This window comes from Lynx rufus, unplaced genomic scaffold (assembly GCF_022079265.1).
Source record: "Lynx rufus isolate CCGP_SWC_20201006 ecotype Redwood Valley unplaced genomic scaffold, mLynRuf1.p SCAF_29, whole genome shotgun sequence".
In the NCBI taxonomy this organism is placed as follows: Eukaryota; Metazoa; Chordata; class Mammalia; order Carnivora; family Felidae; genus Lynx; species Lynx rufus.
In genome coordinates, this window is record NW_025814844.1 from 6,369,576 (window position 1) to 6,376,617 (window position 7,042).

Below are 7,042 nucleotides of genomic sequence, written 5' to 3' on the forward strand. Positions count from 1 at the left end.
TGAAACCAAGAGTCAGACACCCAACCGACTGAGCCACCCGGGCTTATATAAAATTAAATTTTTATACAGGTTTTCAGGGAGACTAGTTTTTTAAGCAGTAATATATTTATGAAGTTATTTGCTAATCCTTCCACACATTACAAAGCAATGAACTTTTGTCACTTCCTAACATTAAAAAGGGAAGGGTGTTTGGGTGGCTCAGTCGGTTGGGTGTTTGTGAGTTCCAGCCCCACAATGGGCTCTGTGCTGACAGTGCGGAGCCTGCCTGGGATTCTCTCTCTCTGGCCCTCCTTTGCTCTCTCTCTCTCTCTCTCTCAACATAAATAAATAAACAATTTTTTTTAAAGGGATAATTATATCCCTTAACTGTCTATAATTACAATTTAATGTAATTGTATCTTCTCATTTACTTTGGGAAGTCTATCATATAAAATACTGCAAAATTTCTAAAAAGAAATATGAAAAATTCCTGGAACTCTAATAGGGTAAGTAAAATACTATAAAGTGATACATTAAACATTTTAAAGTACCTATTTGTTACCATTTTTACTATACATAATCTCGTTGCCCACATGCCTTCTTTAGAGTTTTCAGTTGAGGTATTTATTTTTAAAAATCATCACAGTAAATAAATGATTTGGTCCAAAAAAAAAATGTGAAATTCAAGATTGTAAACTAACTCCACTGACTTCCTTCTTAAGATGAAGCACTCTTTAAAAAAAATCATTAAAAAATTGTTAATTAAATGTGAAATGTGAAATAAATGCTCAGTAAAAATGCGCAGAATTTTTTTATTCTAATGTCTTAAATCAGGGATCAAGAGATTTTTTGCAAAGGGCCAGGTAGTAAGTATTTTAGGTGTTGCAGGCCAAGAGGAAAAACTGAGTATATTATATGATACTTACATAACAAGACAGAGGACACATTTCCATAATGTGGAAAAATCTGCAGCAAAAGCTAATCTCTAAAACCATTCATTGCTTGATAATAGTGGCTGAAAGTAGTTCTTCTGATTCAGAAATATATCAGTATAAGTCCCGAGCTCGAAAAATTGCAATAAAATCTTACCACATCTAAGTCATCAAACTGCTTATAGTAGTGCAAGTCAGGATATTAATCTATTTCTGGAAAAATTTTATGGAACTGATGATAGGTAAGTTCACGTTTATTATACAATGAGACTGTAGCCTCTGCTCAAAAAATACAATATACAGCAACATCACCAAAATAAGCACTCATCACAACAGTCCCAACTGACAGGAAAGCAACAGTCAGAAGAATGAGAAAACTTTAAATGGGACACCTCGTCACAGATGTATTTCTTCACAAAAATAAAAATGGAAATGAGGCTGTAACCGAAGTAAGTTTCTGAATGACTCATTTGTTAACCAAGCAAGGAAAGCCATTGACTGATGGTGAGTTAATTAAATCATGTTTGATTGTAGCAGCCAAAATGAGAACAGAGAAAAGAAACTTGTTTAGGATTATAATACTTTTGTGAGAACACTTGCTTAAAGAGCAGAGGATATTGACAGCAACATCAATTTTTTAAAAAAGGAAAATGATTCCAAGTGGTTTTCCTTGATGACAGATGGGACTGAAAATGTTCAGTTTCTGTTGCTTGTTTGAGAAGGTAAGGTCAATTTTAAATTGACTGAAGAGGGGTGCCTGGCTGGCTCAGTTAGATGACACTTACTCTTGAGTTATGAGTTTGAGCCCCATGTTTGGCATAGAGCCTACTTAAATTTTTTTTTAAAAAACAGTAAGGTGACTGAAGAATTAGCTCTCGAATATTCTGCATTAAGTGTCTATAGGCAATAATGTTTTTAAAGCTGAGAAATTTCTGGGGCACCTGGTGGCTCAGTTGGTGGAGCGTCGGACTTCAGCTCAGGTCATGATCTCATTGTTCATAAGTTTGAGTCCGTGTCAAGCTCTCTGCTGTCAGCACAGACCTGCTTTGGATTCTCTGTCCCCCAGTCTCTCTACTCCTCCCCACTTATGCTGTCTCTCTCAAAAATAAACATTAAAAAAAAAGACAATTGTATTTAAAAAAATAAAGTTGAGTAAGTTATAACTCAGTACAACCTGAAGCAGAATAGAATATGCTAAGATGTGTTATAATCTATGGCAGCAAATATTTGTGTAGAGCAAAGAGGCTTGGTTGTATGATAGGCTTGTTTCTTGTCTCATTACACTGACTGTCATTTCCAATATATGTTGAATGTTGAAAAGAAGTAGTAAAAGCAGGTATCCCCCTACCTTGTTCCTAATCTTACGGAGGAAAATGTTTCAGTTTTTCACTATTATTTCCTCACATTTTCAAGGCAGAGCAGCTTATGCTTCAAAACACCATCATAACCTCTGTGTTCCAAAGACAAAGGTAAATTTTTATAAATTTGTTCAGTAAAATAAAACCTGTATCCCAACCTAGGGATCTTTTCAGACTGACTACAAAATAGAAAAAGAAATCCAGAGACATCAAAGCAGAATTCTGGAGTTTGTCTCTGTTGGGTTACAGAGATCAGAAGAATGGACCCATGCGAAGTGCTTTGTCCTCTGTCTAATAATGGTGGGCTTGTGTCTCCCAGGGCTTTCCCCAGGAAAATGCAGGGAAAATAATATTTTCCAAAATGGAAAATAAAGAACACGTAGACTTTTAGGATCAGCTTCACATTCCTTGAAAAAAAAATCGATAAGATGGAAAGAAAATTGTGTATCTAACAGAAGGAGCATGAGAGCTTGAGTCTGCACTTTGCCAATAGGGCAGATGTGCTGAGCAATTATTTTCACTTGGAAGCTCATGAACTTAAAAGTCTTGTTCTGAAGTGATAAAGTGATAGTTTAGCTGGAGATTCAAGTCATCCACCAAAGCTGCCCAGTGACTTGTCCTTTTACTGAAAAGTAGAAAGTATAGTATATGGTTGTGGCACTTCATGAAGACAAGAGTTCACTCCCAGAATTCCAGTGACCAAAATTGAGGTGAGTAAACCGATGAACTAAAATGATGTTGTACATTTGAAGACAAATTTTTTCAACAGGCACTAGGACCTATGTGTTTTCCTACTTTGTGTCTCTTCACCTGTCTCTTCTACTTTTAATATTTGGTCTACTTCCTAACCCCAGGTGTCTGAGATACATAGATGTGAAGGCTAAGTTAGAAGAGGTAAAATCCTTTGTATCTATAAAGACTGTTCCCGGCCATATATCTTTCCTATAACAAGTTTTTCACAATTCAATTTTCCCTCCTTTATGAAACAATGAAGTAGAGAACAAGGATGGAATTAAAGCTACCACACACAGTATTGTAGCAGAAGCTGTCATCTTTCTGGTGGATAAAACACCATGCCAGGGTGTCTCTGCCATTAACATTGCCAAAGGTCAGCTTAATAGCACATCAAGTTGGATGTATAACAAATGTGTGTTATCTGCACAAATTGTAGGAGCAGCAAACTGAAATTTGGGCCGTAAGAGTAATGCTAAACATTGTCTCCCTAACAGGAATTTCAGGTGGTAGCAGTCCCATGGATTCACTTATAGGGATGAACATTTGAGATGTATGGCAGTCATTACGTTTTCTTCCTGTCCACATTTTACATTCCCAGTGATAGGCGAATAATCCCAAATTTGACCTAACTTCTGTCTCATAATGGTCTTGAATTTCTTTCACTACATCCACATTCAAGTGTTTCAATTTCTCAGAATTTGGTAAACCTAAACTCCAGTGAAATACTGGCCAATGGCAGTATCTATGGTTGGTGTTCATTGTCTTCTAACAAATCTTGTTAAAGTATATTATAGAGCATCGCTAAAAATCAATTTTGTCTTTATATGTTGGAGGTCAATATTTTGTCTCATGGTGTCTTTATTCATTTTCTGTATTATGATTACATAAATATTCCTGATGACTCTCTATCATGCCTTCTTTTTGATGAAGACTCATCTCCCTCAGAGTTCATGATACAACTACAGAGATAAGTCAAAGATATCCATGTTTGTGTCAAGTTGTAAAGTCTCCAATTTTACTATTGAAACTCACCTCCAGGCTCAAACAACGTGGTTTCCAATTCAGTGAAAACTGTCTATGACTGAAATAGGGGCAAGGAGCACAAAAATAATGTCCAGGCCACCTGGGGACCCATATTGGGTAATCCGATCTTTGTCAAGACTCTTCTAGTGATGGGGAGTACAACATGACACTTTCATCTTCTGTTTCCATCCACTTCTCAGGTCCAGCCTCACCATCAGCCTCAGCCTGTACATTAGAATCAACTACCAAAGTGCCAAGTGGTCCCCATCATTCCCTACTGCTCCTCCTGGCCAGACTAGCTTCTTTCAGTTCTAATTTCCTGTGATCCCTTGTGAAGGCCAAAGCAAAGCTTCCACTATTGTCTTTTCACACTTTTTTTTAAAGGATCCTTGGGGCGCCTGGGTGGCGCAGTCGGTTAAGCGTCCGACTTCAGCCAGGTCACGATCTCGCGGTCCGTGAGTTCGAGCCCCACGTCGGGCTCTGGGCTGATGGCTCAGAGCCTGGAGCCTGTTTCCGATTCTGTGTCTCCCTCTCTCTCTGCCCCTCCCCCGTTCATGCTCTGTCTCTCTCTGTCCCAAAAATAAATAAACGTTGAAAAAAAAAATTGAAAAAAAAAATAATAAAGGATCCATACCTACTCTTGCTTTGTGTCCTGTTTCATAGGTTGACGCTCTCTTTTGCTATCCTGAAAATGGGGGACAAAGACAGTAGGTCCACTGCTCCAAAGTCTCCACTTTTCCAAGGTATTTCAGTGTACTTAGAGCACTTAGGACTCACACAGCCGAATGATTAGTAGACATATGTTTTAAAATCTAGTGTCTAGGGGAGCCTGGCTGGCTCAGCCAATAGAGCATGTGATTCTTAATCTCAGGACTGTGAGTTCAAGCCCCATGTTGGGCATGGAGCCTACTTACAAAAAAATCTAGTGTCTGTAACAGGGAGTTATGGAGATTTTTATTTATGCAAGACAAATTCATCCTTTAATTATACCTAATATAGCTGTGACTACTATGTGCCCCACATGAGAAATAATTTCATTAATCACTTCATTAAAAATTAACATGTTACCAGGAAACAGAAAGTACTAATTTTTAAAGAATGGGAAATGGCCATGATCTAGCACAGTTCTCCTTTAGCAGAGTTCTAAGTACTTAAGGAACAGTCCTTGGTTCCTGAAGAATTAGAAAAATAAATGAAAATTTCCCAGAATTTCCTAAGTTTGTTGACTTCGTAAAAACAGCAATCTGGTACTGGTTCAGCAGTCATCACTTTTTTGTTGAGAGCTGGCGTTTTTGTTGTTGTTGTTTGTTTGTTTTTAATTTTTAATGTTTATTATTGAGAGACAGAGACAGCGCAAGTGTGGAAGAGGCAGAGAGAGAGGGAGACACAGAATCTGAAGCAGACTCCAGGCTCTGAGCTGTCAGCACAAAGCCCAACGTGGGGCTCGAACTCATAGACTGTGAGATCATGACCTGAGCCAAAGTCAGACACTTAACCTACTGAGCCACCCAGGCGCCCCTAGTTGGCATTTTAACCCAGACATCCAAAACTGGCAATGTAGTATCCATTCACCATAATGGGCTCTATTCTAGGCAATGATATGGAAATATACTTAAAACATGGTCCCCATCAAGAGATTAAAAATGTTCAAGGAGGGGCGCCTGGGTGGCGCAGTCGGTTGAGCGTCCGACTTCAGCCAGGTCACGATCTCGCGGTCCGGGAGTTCGAGCCCCGCGTCAGGCTCTGGGCTGATGGCTCAGAGCCTGGAGCCTGTTTCCGATTCTGTGTCTCTCTCTCTCTCTGCCCCTCCCCCATTCATGCTCTGTCTCTCTCTGTCCCAAAAAAATAAACGTTGAAAAAAAAATAAAATTAAAAAAAAAAAATGTTCAAGGAGAAGAATGTTGGGCAGTCAGATATTGCATATCTGGACCATGATCAGTAGATTTGAGAGTTGGGGTATTATTAGTGCTCTTTGTATATAATTTTTGGGCAGGAGTGGGAGCATGAAGCATAATCTTGAGAAGGAAGAGCAAGGCTGGAGGCGTTCTATTTCCTGATTTCAAATTATATTACAAAGCTATAGTGAATCAAAATAATTTGGAACTGGCATAAAAACAGACACAGAGATCAATGAAACAGAATAGAGAGCCCAGAAACAAACCCATGCATATATGGTAAATTGATTTATAAAAAGATAGGCAAGAATATATAAGGGGAAAAAGATGGTCTCTTCAATAAATGACGTTGGGGTAACTGTACAGCCATAGCAAATTAATAAAGTGCACTCATAAGCCAGTACACCTCCTCATGAAAGATGCCTTTGAAATGTAGGTACTAAATATATCCAAAAACCTGTTTGTTAGACGATTGGGGATGTCTCTATAGGCACCAGAGAGATTTGCCACCCAATTCTGCCTGGAAACTGCTCTTACACACTTTCTACAATGGAAGCTACTCTGCAGTGAATTGAGGTGCCTCGCTATAATTGGAAGTGTTCAGACATAAGATGAACAACTCATTGTTTTGGATGTTACAGAAAGGATGCCTATGAGTGGAAGGGGTTTAGAAGCCATAACCACCAATGACTTTTTAAGTTCAAACACGCTATGAGTTAAGGAAACTTTTGTTTTTCTGAATTGAAGCATAAAGCCCATGTCAAAATCCCCCACTGCAATGTATGCTAATGCTTTTGTGAACAGTTCATGGAGCAAGATGATAGAATGTCTTTACATGACTTTGCTGTCTAATCTAGCATATGAAATCTAGTTACCATGAGCAGTCAGATGGAGAAAAATGATTATGATGAAGAGAACACCCCCGGGAAAGGATTTTTCTGCTTGAGTAAATAAAATTAAATCACTTCTATTGGGAAAAGCACATCAAGTTCAAAAAGGAAGGAACCTCAACAATGGGAAATGGAGACTAGCCCCCAGCACGATGCTTTTCCAAAATTTTTAAAAACCACAATCAGAAATACGTTTTACATCATGATTCAGTAAACACACACACCCAGCT